Here is an 18246-nt window from a genome sequence, read left to right on the forward strand (position 1 = left end):
CTTCACTGAGGAGCTCCCCCAGCATTGCCACCCTCAGGGGTCCGTCACGAGTCTCATGCTCTCCTTACTCTTGAATTCCAACTAGGCCCTTTATTCTTAGGAAGATGAAAAGATTCAACAGAAAATTCTGACTGGAATGAATGTTCTGAGATGCCTGATGGGTTGGGTCCCCATAGGGCCCTGCACTACTGAGTCCCTCATACTCACCGAGGAGAGAGCAGGTTTCATCCAAGAAGGAGGGGAATGGGCAAAGGGCCCAGAAAATGGGCCAGGACCTCTAGTTTTAGTCCCAGCCCTTCCACTCACTCCTTTTTCTCCTCTCAGAACACCAGTTGCACCATGTGTGGAGTCGGGTTGGAGGTGCTGGCCATGGAAAGCCCTCCTCTGTTTTTAAGAGCAGAAAAAATACCTAAAAGATGACTCCCCCTGCAATGGGCATAGAAGCCAGTGAGATCTTCTTTAGGAAAGAAGGGGAGCTAGCAGATCCAGTTTTGTAATGGTGAGGCAAGTAAGGAGCTCTATTAAATAAAAAAAACAAAACGACGGGGGACATAAGCTGTTATCTTCTCTGTCATAGGAATATCATCAATAATGTTTATCCCTGGGGGACTCAGAAATTAGTCCCCTAAGGAAAGGGAAGGATTGGGAAGGAACAAGGGAAGTAAACAATTAAGCTTAGAGATTCTGAATAGTCCTCTAAGAATAAGAAAAACAAATTGGTGCAAAGATCTTTATGGAAGTGATGAAACTGTCATTATTTGAATTGATGTGTTCATGTGAATATAAAAAAGTAAACTATTATAATTAATAGCATATTCCGAGACTCCTGTTGTTTCCTAAACGGTCTGTTAAAATCCCGTCTTAAATCCCCAATACTGATTTCCCATACATGACAGCAAATGGCTCTGGCTTTCCTTCCTTTCTCTGGCCACTCCTTCCCACCTCCTTTGCTGATTTTTCTTCTTCTACTGGAGTGCCATGTTGGCATTCCTGGTTCTTCAGCCCTTGATTCTGCATCATTTTCTTTCCTTTCTTCTCTCCTTGCTCTGTAATATCACCTGTCTCCGTGGCTTTAGATATCTAGAATATGCCAATGTCTTCCAAATATATACCCCATTCAAGACATCTCTTCTGACCCAAGACTCATGATTCCAAATACCCGATTGCCAACCTCTGCTCATTTCTCAGGAGCTCAAACTCTTTCCTATATTACTCCATTAAGTCCCCATCCCAAGTTACCTAAGTCAGAAATAGACATATTTTATTTTACCCTTTCCTTTATCCACAGGATCCAACCCAACATTGTGTTTCATGAATTTGTCTGTAGGTGTAGCTGGGTATTCTGTATCTCTTCTGTGACCATCTTAGTTCAGGGTACCCTCTCCACTGGAGAGACCATCCCTACTTCTGTTCCTGTCTGTCTCCAAGCTGTGCTCCTTAAAGCTACCAGAGGACTTACATTCACACAAAATGAACACCATACCACGCTTAAAATTCTTCAATGACTCTCATTGTATTGTGAAGAAAACCAGGAGGCCTAACCATGTCTTAACTTGTCCCTACATGCCCTCAATATGTTAACACACAGCCTTGCTCACTAAAGACAGGCCCTTGCTCTCTTTCAGTCCTTGGAAACAGTAAGCTCATTTCCCACACCGGGGCCATTGAAGATGCTGTTTCTTTCTTTCACCATTGAGATGCTGCTCTTGCCTCAACTCTCTGAATAGATGACACCCTCTCAGCCTTTTCATTACAGCTTAAATGTCTCAAATGTCTCTTTCTCAGAAAGACATTTCCCGATCAACCAAACTAAAGAATTTCCATACCCAACACCCCAATAATTCTCTGTGTGAGTTTAAAGTTTCTTTGGGGTAACTGTTTATGATTAATTCCTTGGTTATTTTTTTCTCTCCATTTCTAGTCTGCAAGCCATGAGGAGAGAACAAAATGTCCATCTTGCTCTGGTAGCATTCCCAGCACTGCGCATGATGCCATCAGTAAATATTACAAGAACAAAACAAAAAGAGAGGATGGGAGATAGGAAAGCAGACCCATGGGCAGGAGTGGAGCTGAGTGGATTTTGATGAGAACTGTTGAGAGTATGGGCTATTCCCAAAGAAGGGGAAGATGAGGTAGTAGAGATTGAGTGAAAGGACTTCATCAGTGGGATAAATGCAATTTATACACAATGACTGGTTGGGATGACTGGGTGATAGTGCCCAGTCAGCTCTGACCATTCCATTATTGGACCAGAAGAGGCCACGTTATTGTCATATTTGAAAAGAGGGGAAACTGAGTCCTTTGAACAATTCTATGAACTAAATGGAGTCATCTAATAATAGAACTGGGAATAGAGCTGAATGCATTCATAGCCACCTGGGCATTATTATCTGAATTTTACTATTTGAAAAGGAGAACTTTTCAAAGTCAAAGTGTTTCACAGCAGAATCAGCTTCTTGGTAAGATGGTAAGATTCCCATCAAGAAGAGATAGTAAAAATGACTGAGTGTTACCCAGACACTTGTGGAGAGGGTGAATATGAAATCCCTACAGCTCTGAGTCACTGGAGCTAAGATTTCGGTCTTGGATGAGTGGATTGAGGAGTGTGTGGTTTATAAACCCCAAGCCTATCTCCTCCACGAGAAGCAGTGAGAAAGAAGTGAGGGAAAGGAGGGGATAGAAGCAACAGAGTGAGGTTGAGGAAGGTGAGCCTGGCCTTGTAAACAAGACTCATTTCCCAAGGCCCAAGCTTATAGATCTAATCATTGGAGAAATTACCAATGAAATACAACACATTGATCTTTGTTCTCTAAAGCATTAGACAAGATTTCCAGAGGCATTTATGGAATAACATAACATTTACCTACTGACTTAAAGTGCTACCATAATCATCCACTAAATCTTCCATGTACTTGGATCTGTGCTGAAGATTCTAACTAAGTCTGTGGATCCGTCCATTCTGGCACCAGCATCTCACTGGTTTATAGTCCTTGATATTTGGCAAAGAAAGTGTCCCTGTTATTATTCTCTTTTTCCACATTTTCCTAGATTATGTTCATGCTTTCTGTTCTATGATTTAGAAAGATTTTTGTTCTCAAAAACTCTGTTAGGACTTTGACTTCCAAAAGGTGAAATTTGATATTCATCCAGGAGCATATGAAATACTTAATCTTTCGAATTAGAATCTTGATATGTGTGTAATACATTCATTAGACTTTCATTTAGTGTCCCTCTGGAGAATTTGAGGGTCTTTCCTGATTCTTATGTAATATCTTAATGCTGATATTAGTTTGTTGATAATGGTATTGGGGTTGTTTGGTATTATTTTTCTTTTCTGTATGCTGTATGGTAGGGATCACATTTCATTCTTTTTCCATCTGACTCTCCCATTATTGCAATACCGTTTGTTGAATTTTTGAGGGTGGGAAGTGGGAAGTGCATAGGCTGGGAATTGAACCCAGGTCTCCTGCATGGCAGGCAAGCATTCTACCTCTGAACTACCTTTGCACACCCTGTTTTGTACTATATTTTAACCTAGTAAATGTAATACAAAACACATAATGAGAATAAATAGATACTAGAGAATATTTATTCTCTATTAAGATTATTTATTGAGTTTTCACTGCATGCCAACTCTTTGTGTAATGCATTTGGTACTTAAACTTATCCAGGTCCCAATTCATTTGTCACATGAAGAATGCAGGACTTAAAGAGCATGGATCATACTTCCAGGAAAATGGCTGAATAAAATAGCTTGAGATAAGCCCTGCTCCATGGAAAAGGTAAAGAAGGGACAGGAGGGCGACTCAGGTGGCAGTTCGGGAGTATGGATGACTTGGAAGATCCTTCGGCACCTCATAGGGCAGCCCTGGTTGCAGAGACCAAGGAACTGAGAGGCAGAAAGCTGGAGTTTGGAGGGGAGGTATGGAAAAATGGAACCCACAAGAGTGCTCGGATGGGAGCCAGGGACTAAGAAGTAAGCCAGGGCACTTTCCTTGGGCACACTACCCTCACCAGTGCAACCCCTTGACCAGCGACTCACCCCACACCCCATGCACCCAAACCCCATCACCCTCTCCCATTCCCTGCGGTCCAGGCACCTCACCCCACCAGTCCCCAGTGCATGTACTTGCCCCACACCGCACTCCAAGTACACCCCACCCACCTCTCCTGCACCCCTCCCAAGCACTACCTCCCCCTTCCTGTTCCCTGCAGGCTGTTGCCAGAGCATAAACGCTGCAGGAACTAACCTCCATACTTAGCCTACCCCTGCCCCCACCCATAGTGTTGCACAGCTTCATTCCGCACCCACCCCCTGCTCCCAGCTCTGTGGATGAGTTTATGGCACTCCTAGGCCCACGCATGAGCACGGGTCCCCAATCATGTGACTCAGCTCTGGGAACCACATTTAACAGCACTCCTAGAACAGCACATGCACTCGGCCCTCAGCCACACTTACCAGCTCTGAGAAAGTGCTGACCTGCGCAACTGGGTCACATCTGCCTCCAATCCATGAAGGTATAATGCCAACCTGCTGCCACTGCTCTATGCATGCACACAAAGGGCCCCGTGCCTTAGACCAGTGCACACCAGGGTTATGACCCCACATTGGTGCATCCGCACCTGGCTACATCCTCCCTGACTACTGGGTGCCCATGTTCACAACCATCAGCATAACATCCACAACCTGTGCCAGTGCCTATCTAGGACAAATCACCACACTGAGTGCCCCAACCTGTACCCTGCTCCCAGCTTACAACTATCCTGCAAATACAAGGCTTTAGTCTACTGAAAGAAATCAACTGCCAGAGTAAATCAATCAAGACATTTGCATAGCCATGTAGAGAGCAGAAGATCACTAAACATATCACAATGCAGACAGTTATAGCCTTGCCTGATGGCCAAATTAAAACACCAGAGGAGACACAGACATTGGAACAACTAATCAAAGATGTTCATACAACTCTACTTAATAAAATAAGTGAGATAGCAAATGACACAAAGGAGATCAAGAAGACAGTAAAAGAACAAAAAGAAGAATCCGAAAGAATGAATATAATAAGGGTGGATATCAAAATATTAAAGACTCTGTTGACCAAATATAAAACATACTAGAGGCACGCAACACCACATTTGAAGAGATAGAAGAAAGAATATGTGTTATAGAGGACAGAATAACTGATATCAAAGACTCAAAACAGCAAATGGCAAAAAAGATGGAAAAAATTGAATTGGATCTCAGGGGAATGATAGACAAAACGAAGCACACAAAAGTCCCCTTGGGGGAATGTGAGAAAGGGAGAAAATACAACTTCCCCAAATGGAGAGTTATTGATATTCTCAAAAGCAGTGGGAACAACCAAAGCAACAGGCTGAGCCCCCAATCTTGAGGTTTGTTCATATGAAACTGAACCCCACAAAGGGTTGGTTAAGCCTACTTAAAATTAGGCCTAAGAGTCACCCCCAAGAGAAACTCTTCTGTTGCTCAGATGTGGCCTCTCTCAGCCAACACGACAAGCAAATTCACTGCTCTTCCCCTCTCTATATGGATCATGACTCCCAGGGGTGTGACCCTTCCTGGCAACGTGGGACAGAAGTCCTAGAATGAGCTGGGACTCAGCACCAAGGGATTGAGAAAACCTTCTCAACCAAAAGGGGAAAAAGAAAAATGAGACAAAATCAAATGTCAATGGCTGAGAGATTCCAAACAGAGTCAAGAGGTTATCCTGGAGGTTATTCTTATGCATTATATAGCTACCACCTTTTTAATTAAGCCATAACAGAGAGTGGCTGGAGGGAACTGACTGAAAATGTAGAGCTGTGCACCAGTAGCTATGTTCTTGAAGATGATTGTATAATAATATAGCTTTCACATTGTGATTGTGTTATTGTGAAAACCTTATCAACAGATGAAGAAAACATATGGATTAAAACAAAGTAAATAATAGGGGGAACAAGTGTTTAAAAAACAAACAAAAAAAGCAAAAAGCACACATAAAAAAACATAGCACACAAATATAAGTATCATTGAGTCCCAGAAGAAGAAGAGAAAAGTAAAGGGTTAGAAACAGTAGTTGAGGATATAAAGGGGGAAAGCTTCTGAACCCTCATAAGCGATACGAATTACAAGTCAAAGAATCCCAATGAACTCTAAACAGAGTAAATCCAAATAGGCCTTCCCCAAGGCACATACTAATCAGCCTGTCTAATGTTGAAAGAAGCAGAAAATCCTGAAAGTGGCAAGAGAAGAACAATCTACTACATACAAGGGAAACCAAATAAGACTGAGTTCAAACTACTCAACTAGCACCCTGGGGGTGAGAAGGTGGTGTTATGATATATTCAAGATCCAGAAAGAGAAGGACTCCCAGCAAAGAATTCTGTACCCAGTCAAATTGTCCTTCAAAACTGAGGGAGGGATACAAGTTTTCACTGACAAAAGAGGGCCTGAAATAATTTGTGAACAAGAAATCGGCTCCACAATAAATACTAAAAGGAGTTCTACCAGCTGGAAAAAAAAAAGACAGGAGAGGGAGGTCTGTAGGAGGGCACAGAATTGAAGAGTACCACTATGGGTAATTGAAAGAATACAAAGAGAAAAAGGGAAAAGCATATGTAGATTTGAAAAATAAAATAGATAAGATGGTGGGATCAAGAAATGCCTTTTTGGTAATAACTCTGAATGTTAATGGACTAAATTTACCAAAGAAAAGATACAGATTGGCAGTATGGATTAAGAAACATAATCCAGTTATATGCTGCTTACAACAGACTCATCTTAAACACAAGGATACAAATAGATTGAAATGAAAAGGTTGTAAAAGATTTTCACACAAGTTATAACTAAAAGAAAGCAGGAGTAACTATACTAATAATGGATGAAATGGACCTTAAATGTAAATGCATCAAAAGAGAAAAAGAAGGACACTATATACTAATTAAAGGGTGAATTCACCAAGAAGATATAACAATCATGAATGTTTCTGCTCCCAATGAAGGAGCTCCACAGTACATGAGATGAACATTGGCAACACTGAAGGTAAAGATAGTAGGAGACTTCAACACACCACTCTCCTCTATAGATAGAACAACCAGGCAGAAGATCGACAAGGAAGTAGAGAAGTTAAGTAACTTGATAAATGAATTAGACCTAACTGACATATATAGGTCATTGCACCCCAAAGCACAAGGATATACATTCTTCTCAGGTACTCATGGAACATTCTACAGAACACGTAATAGGCTGGGACACAAAACAGGTCTTTATATATTTAGAAATATTGGAATTATTCAAAGCACTTTCTCTAATCACAACGGGATGAAGCTGGATCTCAATAACCATCAAAGTATGCGACCATTCACAAATATATGGCAATAAAATAACACACACTTAGAAAACCAGTGGGTCAAAGAAGAAATTGCTAGAGAAATCAGTAGCTATCTGGAGATGAATGAAAATGCGAATACAAGTTACAGAGCTTATGAGATGCAGCAAAGACCGTGCTGAGAAGCAAAGTTATTGCCCTAAATGCCTATATTAAAAAAAACAAGAAAGAGCAAAAATCAAGGACTTAACAGCACACCTTGAGGAACTTGAAAAAGAACAGCAAACTAACCACAAAGCAGATAGAAGAAGATATATATCAAAGATCAAAGCAGAATTAAATGAATGTGAGAACAAAAGAACAACAGAAAGAATCAATGAAACCAAAAGTTGGTTCTTGAGAAAATCAGTCAAATTGATGGGCACTAGCAAGACTGACAAAGAAAAAAAGAGTGAGGGTGCAAAGAAACAAAATCAGAAATAAGAAGAGGGTGTGTTACCACAGACGCTGAAGAAATAAATCATAAGAGGATACTGTGAACAACTATATGCCAACAATCTAGACAACTTGGATGAAATGGACAAATTCCTGGAGACACACAAACAAGCTACAATGACTCAGGAAGAATTAGAAGATCTCAACAAACCAATCACAAGTAAAGAGATTCAATCGATCATCACAAATCTTCCTACAAAGAAAAGCCCAGGGCCAGATGGCTTCACAGGGGAATTTTATCAAACATTCCAAATAGAACTAACACCAATCCCGCTCAAACTCTTCCAAAACATTGAGGAAAAAGGAACTCTACCTAACTTATTTTATGAAGCTAATATAATTTTGATATCAAAACCAGGTAAAGATGCTATAAGAAAGGAAAACTATAGGCCTATCTCCCTAGTGAATGTAGATGCAAAAATTCTCAATAAAATATTAGCAGATCAAATCCAACAACATATTAAAAGAATTATACACCATGACCAAGTGGGATTTATACCAGGAATGCAAGGATGGTTCAACATAAGAAAATCAATTAATGTAATACTGCACATTAAGAAATCGAAAGGGAAAAATCACATGATCATCCTGACTGATGCTGAAAAAGGATTCGACACAATTCAGCCTCCTTTTCCAAAAAAAACACTCCAAAAGATAGGAATCAAAGGTAGCTACCTCAATATAATAAAGGGAATATATGAAAAACTGATAGTCAGCATTGTACTAAATGATCCATTTTGAGTTCATTTTTGTGTAAGATAGGGGTCCTCTTTCATTCTCTTGGCTATTGATATCCAGTTCTTCTGTATTCCATTGGTCAAAGTATTGATCCACTTTGAGTTCATTTTTGTGTAAGATAGGGGTCCTATCAATGGAATGGACCAATGGAATCAAATCAAGTATGCAGAAATAGACCACCAAATCTATGGTCAACTGATCTTTGATGAGGTCTCCAAATCCTGTGAACTGGGACAAAATAGTATTTTCAATAGTTGGGCATAGAAGAAAGGGATATCAATAGCCAAGAAAATGAAAGAGGACCCCTATCTTACACAAAAATGAACTCAAAGTGGATCAAACACCTAAATGTAAGAACTAGCACCATAAAGCTTCTAGAAGAAAATGTAGGGAAACATCTTCAAGACTTAGTAATAGGAGGTAGCTTCTAACCTTTACACCCAAAGCACAAGCAACAAAAGAAAAAAAATAGATAAATGGAACTCCTCAAAATCAAATGGAGAGATAATGAAAGCTTTCCCCCTAAGATCAGGCACAAGACAAGGATGCCCACTGTCACCACAATTATTCAACATTGTGCTACAAGTTTTATCTAGAGCAATGAAACAGGGCAAAGAAATAAAAGGCATCCAAACTGGAAAAGAAAAAGTAAAAATCTCATTATTTGCAGATGATATGATACTGTGCTTGGAAGATCTTGAGAAATCCACAGCAAAGTTACTTGATCTAATAAATTCAGCAAGGTAGTGGGACATAAAATTAATGTGCAAAAATCAGTAACATTTCTATACACAAGCAATAACCTAGCTGAGTAGTCAGTTAAGGAAAAAGACCATTCATGATAGCAACTAAAAGGATCAAGTACTTAGCAATGAACTTAAGTAGGGACGTAAAGGACTTATACACAGAAAACTACATAGCATTGCTAAAAGAAATCAAAGAAGTTCTCCATATGTGGAAAGACATTCCCTGCTCATGGATAAGAAGGCTAATGTAGTTAAGATGCCAATTGTATTAGTTAAGGTTCTCTAGAGAAACAGAATCAACAGGGAACACTTGCAAATACAAAATTTATGAAAGTGTCTCACATGACCGTAGGAACGCAGAGTCCAAAATCCACAGGGCAGGCTGCGAAGCCGATGACTCCAATGGATGGCCTGGATGAACTCCACAGGAGAGGCTCACCAGCCAAAGCAGGAATGCAACCTGTCTCCTCTGAGTCCTCATTAAAAGGCTTCCCATGATTGCATTTAGCATCACTAATTGCAGAAGACACTCCCCTTTGCCTGATTACAAATGGAATCAGATGTGGATGTAGCTGACGGGATCATGACCTAATCCTATGAAATGTCCTCATTGCAACAGACAGTCCAGCGCTTGCCCAATCAGATGAACAGGTACCACAACTTGGCCAAGTTGACACCTGTCCCTAACCATGACAGTCCACCCCTTGTCAACTTGGCACCTATATATATATATCACCTTAGACCATACTTAATTTCCAAATGAAAACAAATAAGCACACATTTTTTCTTTTACCTGACAATACTCAACTGTCCTGCATATAACTGGAAACACATTAAATCTCTCCAGAATAGGGTGCAAATACTTGGGCAACATTCATTCTTAAACTTGATATCTTACAACTTAAATAGTATAACACAAACAAAACAGCATTACAGTCCTCGTTTCTGTAACTGATCACGTGGTCGAAGTTCATATTTATCACTACCTTCTTCCACTACCCATTCCATGTTCCCTTTCCCCTCAGCAAGCACTTCAGCTGGCCGTGGTTCTTTGCCTGGTGGGGTGACCTAAACCTTCGTTCCTGAAGTCTCAGAGCCATTAGTGGTCCTGACTGGATTGTGTTGTTGCAGTTTTCCATTGATTTTGATCACAGGGCATGGTAGTACTAATAGGCGCCCCAGGGGATCTCTTATATTCCAAGAAAACTCTTCTTTACCTCCATTATGTAGTTGCAGTCCTACTTCCTTCTGATAATCAGGGTCAATTACCCCAGACAGTAATGTAATCCCCTTCTTGGTGTGTTGATCCAGAGGCATAAGTAGCCCAAAGTGGCCAGGTGGCAATCTTAACTTCCAGTTCAGTGGTATCACTGTTGTTTCTCCTGGAGAAAGCACACCCCATTTTGGAACTAAAACCTGTAGACCAGCAGAACTCAGGGTAGCAGGGACAGGAAGCAAAAATTTTCCTAGTGGATCACTAGGGGTAATAGTGAGTGGTACCACTCCTATTTCCACCCCTTGGTTCCTGGACCCATGGATCCTGGCTATGGGAGAAACAGCACCATACAGTGGACGCTGATTCAGAGCATACACAGCTTCCTGGAAAACATTACCCCAGCCTTTCAAGTTTTTGCCACCTAGTTGGCACTATAATTGAGTTTTCAAAAGGCCATTCCACCGTTCTATCAATCCAGCTGCTTCTGGATGATGGGGAACATGGTAAGACCAGAGAATTCCATGAGCATGTGTCCATTCCCACACTTCATTTGCTGTGAAGTGTGTTCCTTGATCTGAAGCAATGCTATGTGGAATACCATGACGATGGATAAGGCATTCTTTAAGCCCACGGATAGCAGTTTTGGCAGAAGCATTGCATGCAGGGAAAGCAAACCCATATCCAGAATATGTGTCTATTCCAGTTAGAACAAATCGCTGCCCCTTCCATGAAGGGAGTGGTCCAATGTAATCAACCTGCCACCATGTAGCTGGCTGGTCACCTCGGGGAATGGTGCCATATCGGGGGCTGAGTGTGGGTCTCTGCTGCTGGCAGATTGGGCACTCAGCAGTGGCTGTAGCCAGGTCAGCCTTGGTGAGTGGAAGTCCATGTTGCTGAGCCCATGCATAACCTCCATCCCTACCACCATGACCACTTTGTTCATGAGCCCATTGGGCAATAACAGGAGTTGCTGGGGAGAGAGGCTGACTGATATCCATAGAACGGGTCATCTTATCCACTTGATTATTAAAATCTTCCTCTGCTGAAGTCACCCTCTGGTATGCATTCACATGGGACACAAATATCTTCATGTTTTTAGCCCACTCAGAAAGGTCTATCCACATACTTCTTCCCCAGACCTCTTTCTCATCAATTTTCCAATTATGGTCTTTCCAAGTCCCTGACCATCCAGCCAAACCATTAGCAACAGCCCATGAGTCAGTATACAAACGCACCTCTGGCCAGTTTTCCTTCCAAGCAAAATGAACAACCAGGTGCACTGCTCGAAGTTTTGCCCACTGGGAGGAATTCCCCTCACCACTGTCCTTCAAGGACACCCCAGAAAGGGGTTGTAATGCTGCAGCTGTCCACTTTTGGGTGGTACCTGCATATTGTGCTGAACCATCTGTAAACCAGGCCCGAGTTTTCTCTTCCTCAGTCAAGTCACTGTAAGGAACTCTCCAAGAGGCCATAGCTCTAGTCTGGGAAAGAGAAGGTAATGTGGCAGCAGGAGTGGAAACCATGGGCATTTGTGCCACTTCTTCATGTAACTTACTTGTGCCTTCAGGACCTGCTCTGGCTCTATCTCGTATATACCATTTCCACTTTACAATAGAGTGCTGCTGTGCACGCCCAACTTTATGGCTTGATGGGTCAGACAACACCCAACTCATGATAGGCAACTCAGGTCTCATGGTAACTTGGTGGCCCATGGTTAAGTGTTCAGTCTCTACTAAGGCCCAGTAGCAGGCCAAAAGCTGTTTCTCAAAAGGAGAGTAGTTATCTGCAGCAGATGGTAAGGCTTTGCTCCAAAATCCTAAGGGTCTGCATTGTGATTCTCCTATAGGGAGATTAGGCTCCAGACAGCATCTCTATTTGCCACTGACACTTCCAGCACCATTGGATCTGCTGGATCATATGGCCCAAGTGGCAGAGCAGCTTGCACAGCAGCCTGGACCTGTCACAGAGCCTCCTCTTGTTCAGGTCCCCACTCAAAATTAGCAGCTTTTCTGGTCACTCGATAAATGGGCCGGAGTAGCACACCCAAATGAGGAATATGTTGTCACCAAAATCCAAAAAGACCAAATAGGCGTTGTGCCTCTTTTTTGGTTGTGGGAGGGGCCAGATGCAGCAATTTATCCTTCACCTTAGAAGGGATATCTCGACATGCCCCACACCACTGGACACCTAGAAATTTTACTGAGGTGGAAGACCCCTGTATTTTTGTTGGATTTATCTCCCATCCTCTGACACGCAAATGCCTTACCAGTGAATCTAGAGTAGTTGCTACTTCTTGCTCACTAGGTCCAATCAACATGATATCATCAGTATAATGGACCAGTGTGATGTCTTGTGGGAGGGAGAAACGATCAAGGTCTCTGCGAACAAGATTATGACATAGGGCTGGAGAGTTGATATACCCCTGAGGTAGGACATATTGAAAGTATATTGCTGACCTTGCCAGCTGAAAGCAAACTGTTTCTGGTGGTCCTTACTAATAGCTATTGAGAAAAAAGCATTTGCCAGATCAATAGCTGCATACCAGGTACCAGGGGATGTATTGATTTGCTCAAGCAATGATACTACATCTGGAACAGCAGCTGCAATTGGAATTACCACCTGGTTGAGTTTACAATAATCCACTGTCATTCTTCAAGACCCATCTGTTTTTTGCACAGGCCAAATAGGAGAGTTGAATGGGGATGTGGTGGGAATCACCACCCCTGTATCTTTCAAGTCCTTAAGAGTGGCAGTAATCTCTGCAATCCCTCCAGGAATATGGTATTGCTTTTGATTTACTATTTTGCTTGGTAGGGGCAGTTCTAGTGGCTTCCACTTGGCCTTTCCCACCATAATAGCCCTCACTGCACGAGTTAGAGAACCAACGTGGGGATTCTGCCAGTTGCTCAGTATGTCTATGCCAATTATACATTCCGGAACTGGGGAAATAACTACAGGATGGGTTCGGGGGCCCACTGGACCCACTGTGAGACGGACCTGAGCTAAAACTCCATTGATCACCTGGCTTCCATAAGCCCCCCACTCTGACTGGTGGTCCAGAGTGACGTTTTGGGTCCCCTGGAATTAATGTCACTGCTGAACCAGTGTCTAATAATCCCCGAAATATCTGATCATTTCCTTTTCCCCAGTGCACAGTTACCCTGGTAAAAGGCCGTCGGTCTCCTTGGGGAAGACTTAGAGGAAGGTCAACAGTATAAATTTGTGGCAGTGTAACAGGTTTCTCCCCCATAGGGACCTGGCCTCCCCTTCATTGAAGGGGCTCAGGGTCTGTAAACTGTTTCAAGTCTGGAAATTGATTAAGGGGCCGTGACTCTGTGTTTTTGTAATTCAGGTTAGACTTCTCTTCCCTTGACCTAGAACTCTTTTGTTTATACAGCTCCAATAAGAATTTAGTAGACTGCCCTTCTATTGTATTTCTAGGCACCCCATGATTTACTAGCCAATGCCACAAATCTCTGCGTGTCATATAATTTTGATGCCTCCTTTGAGTTTGTTGTCTATTATAATACCCACGTCTACCCTGTCTTTGGTGATTAAGTGCTGCCACCTGGCTTCTGCCAACTCGGGATCCTGTCATCCCCATTGTGTTTAAGGATTCCAGCTCAGTGACAGCAGTTCCTACAGTAATATCTGACCTACAGAGAAGTGCAACCACAGAGCTCTTGAGGGATGATGGTGCTAATCTCACAAACTTATTTCTCACTGTTCTGGTAAAAGGTGCATCTTCTGGACATTCCTGGGGTGTAAGAGCAGGCTTTGCATGATAAATTCACTCTAACATCCCAATCTCTCTAAGCCTCTGGATCCCCTCATCTACATTATACCAGGGCAGTTCTGGCATTTCAACCTCAGGTAATGTTGGCTACCTTTTGATCCATGTTTCAACCAACCACCCAAACAAGCTGTTAACACCTTTTCTAACTGCTCGAGCTATAACATTGAATGCAGAATCTCTGCTTTGTGGGCCCATATCAATAAATTCAGCCTGATCCAGCCTTATATTTCTCCCACCATTATCCCACACTCTTAAAATCCATTGCCACACATATTCCCCTGATTTCTGTCTGTATAAATTGGAAAACTCACAGTTCTTTTGGAGTATAACGTACCTCCTCATGTGTGATACTTTGTACCTCACCTTTAGGGGCCTGTTGGGACTTTAGTCTAGTTATAGGTCTAGAAGAAATGAGGGGTGGTGGGGGTGGGTCATGAAAAGAATTAGAAATATCTTCCAAGCCATTTACTTCAGGGCTTTCATTTGCAGTTTCATCTGGTGAAACAGGATTAATAACTCTAGGGCTAATCCCTTCAGGAGGAGGTTGGGTGGCCAATTCCTCAAGGCAGGCTGGAGGTGGGGCGGCTATGTCCTCAGGGCAGACTATTACAGGGTTATCTAAAGAAGGCTCAGCATGGTCTAGGGTTTCAACCTCACCCCCAACATCATTATCAATCCATATGTCACCATCCCATTTTTCAGGGTCCCACTCCTTTCCAATCAATGCCCTCACTTTAACGGCAGACACCATGCAAGACTGAGATTTCAGTTTACGTTGTAAAGTTGCTGCTCTAACAATAAGATTCTGAGTCTGATTTTCAGAGATCTCAAGTCTACGGCTACAGGAAATAAAATTTTCCTTCAGGATACTCATAGAAACCTCTACATCTTTCAGACGGCAGTTAAGCTTCTTGTTTGAAGCCTTAAGCCCATCCTTTCACCCTTTAATGTAGACAGTGTATCTAACAACAACCAACCAACATCTCTATAACTCTTATTTCTACAAAACTCTGTAAAGGTGTCAAAAACATTATCCCCCAGAGTCTGGCTTCGTACAAGCGAAGCATTAGGAGGATCGAATGATGATATTTTGACTATCTCCTTTGCCAACTCAGTCCATGGATTGGGAGTGTCATTCTGACTACGGGAATCAGAGTCCTTAGTGTCTCTGAGCCCAGTCAGAGTAGAAAACCATTCATAAAAACCCATTTTTAAGATTCTGTTCCTTAAGAACCACTCCTGGTACCAAGATGTATTAGTTAGGGTTCTCTAGAGAAACAGAATCAACAGGGAACACTTGCAAATATAAAATTTATGAAAGGGTCTCACGTGACCGTAGGAATGCAGAGTCCAAAATCCACAGGGCAGGCTCTGAAGCCGATGACTCCAATGGATGGCCTGGATGAACTCCACAGGAGAGGCTCACCAGCCAAAGCAGGAATGCAACCTGTCTCCTCTGAGTCCTCATTAAAAGGCTTCCCATGATTGCATTTAGCATCACTAATTGCAGAAGACACTCCCCTTTGCCTGATTACAAATGGAATCAGATGTGGATGTAGCTGACGGGATCATGACCTAATCCTATGAAATGTCCTCATTGCAACAGACAGGCCAGCGCTTGCCCAATCAGATGAACAGGTACCACAACTTGGCCAAGTTGACACCTGTCCCTAACCATGACACCAATTCTCCCCCAAATTGATCTACAGATTCAACACAGTATCAATCAAAATTTCAACAACCTACTTTGAAGATTTGGAAAAGCTAACTACCAAATTCATCTGGAAAGAAAAGGGACTCTGAATAGCTAAAAGTATCCTAAAAAAAGAAGAACGAAATGGGAGGATTAATACTGCCTGACTTTAAACCTATTATAAAGCCACAGTGGTCAAAACAACATGGTACTGGCACAAAGATAGAAACTTTGACCAATGGAATCAAATTAAGGAAGCAGAAATAGACCACCAAATCTATGGTCAACTGATCTTTGATGAGGCCTCCAAATCCTGTGAACTGGGACAAAATAGTCTTTTCAATAATTGGGCATAGAACAACTGGATATCAATAGCCAAGAGAATGAAAGAGGACCCCTATCTTACACAAAAATGAACTCAAAGTGGATCAAACACCTAAATATAAGAACTAGCACCATAAAGCTTCTAGAAGAAAATGTAGGGAAACATCTTCAAGACTTAGTAATAGGAGGTAGCTTCTAACCTTTACACCCAAAGCACAAGCAACAAAAGAAAAAATAGATAAATGGAACTCCTCAAAATCAAATGCTTCTGCACTTCAAAAGGCTTTATCAAAAAAGTGAAGAGACAGCCAACTCAATGGGCAAAAATATTTGGAAATCACATATCCAACAAAGGTTTCATTTCCTGTATATACAAAGAAATCATACAACTCAACAGCAAAAGAACAAACAACCCAATTATAAAATGGGCTGTAGAAATGAATAGGCATTTTTTCTGAAGAGCAAATCAGATGGCTCAAAAGCCCATGAAGTGATGCTCATTTTCATTGGCTATTAGGGAAATGCAGATCAAGACTACAATGAGATACCACCTCACACCTATAAGAATGGCTGCGATTAAATACACAGGAATCTATAAATGTTGGAGAAGATGTGGAGAAATTGGGAAACTTATGCACTGCTGGTGGGAATGTATAATGGTGCTTAGAGTATAGAAGACTGTTTGGCAGTTCATTAGGAAATTGAATATCGAGTTCCCCTATGACCCAGCAAAGCACCACTTGGTATATGCCCAGAAGAGCTGAAAGCAATGACACAAAGACATTTGCACACCAATGTTCATCACAGCATTATTCACAATCGCCAAAATTTGGAAAGAAATCACATGCCTATCAACAAATGAGTGGATCACCAAAATATGGTATATACATACGATGGAATATTATGCAGAAGTAAGACAAAATGACTACCTGAAGCACGTGACAAGATGGCTGAGCCTTGAGGACATAATGCTGAGTGAAATTAGCCAGACACAAAAGGTTAGATACTGTATGATTCCACTTTTATGACCAGCATAAAGGTATAATCAGAGGCTTATAATGCAGAATATAGGGGATTTAGAGATATGTAGAAATTAGACGTTGTGAACCATTAGCTAATGAGATTGTACTCCAACGTAAGGGAATAGATAGGAGTAAAGGTGGTTCTCATTAAGCCTTCTAGCCTCCTATATTCTGGAGCAGCCAGAAGGAAAAATACGAGAGGATCATATGGTAGTCCATGACAAACTCTGGGCTCTGTCCATGTACCTGGTCACTGTGGTAGGCAGTGTGCTCATTATCCTGGCCATCAGCTCTGACTTCAGCCTGCACACTCCCATGTACTTCTTTCCGGCCCATGTCTTGTTCATTGATCTCTTCTTTGTCACCCACACAGTCCTCAAGGTGCTGGTGAGACTTCAGACTCAGATGAAGCCATCTTCTATGCAGGGTGCCTGATGCAGCTCTATTTCCTGGTCTCCTTGGTGGCCCTGGATAGTCTCTCTTCTTCCTTAAAAGCCTTCAACAGATTGAATTATCTCATTGTGGGAGCCACACCTTAGTTGATCCCAGAGGTAATCATCCACAGATGCAATCAACTGACTAATGGTTTAATGCACTAGCCTTCCAGTTCATCAACCAGCCACAAAATATCCTTGCAGCAATGGTCAGGCCAGTGCTTGTCTGACCAGACCACTGGCATAATCACTTGGCCATGTTGACACCAGAACCTATCGATCACATTCCTCCTTTAAAATATCTACTTTCTCCCACTTGTCCAATTAAGCACAATAACCATTTCTTAGAATGCACACACCAGTTTAAAATGTCATTCAAGGACTTCCGGAGAAGATGGCGGCTTAGTAAGATGCGTGGGACTTAGTTCCTGTTCTAGAACAGCTACTAGGGAGGTAG

The 18246-nt window shown here is 42.0% G+C and overlaps 1 protein-coding gene and 1 non-coding gene across 2 annotated transcripts in view; both read right to left on the reverse strand.

The window, feature by feature from the left end:
* Positions 1–18246, reverse strand: part of LOC143686054 (olfactory receptor 3A2-like) — a 44662-nt gene that overhangs the window by 5728 nt on the left and 20688 nt on the right. The window lies entirely within an intron of this gene.
* TRNAG-GCC (transfer RNA glycine (anticodon GCC)) lies at positions 3437–3507 on the reverse strand. Its single transcript has one exon. It is a non-coding gene; the product is annotated as a tRNA-Gly (tRNA).

The sequence above is a fragment of the Tamandua tetradactyla genome, chromosome 6 (genome assembly GCF_023851605.1).
Source record: "Tamandua tetradactyla isolate mTamTet1 chromosome 6, mTamTet1.pri, whole genome shotgun sequence".
Classification (NCBI taxonomy): Eukaryota; Metazoa; Chordata; class Mammalia; order Pilosa; family Myrmecophagidae; genus Tamandua; species Tamandua tetradactyla.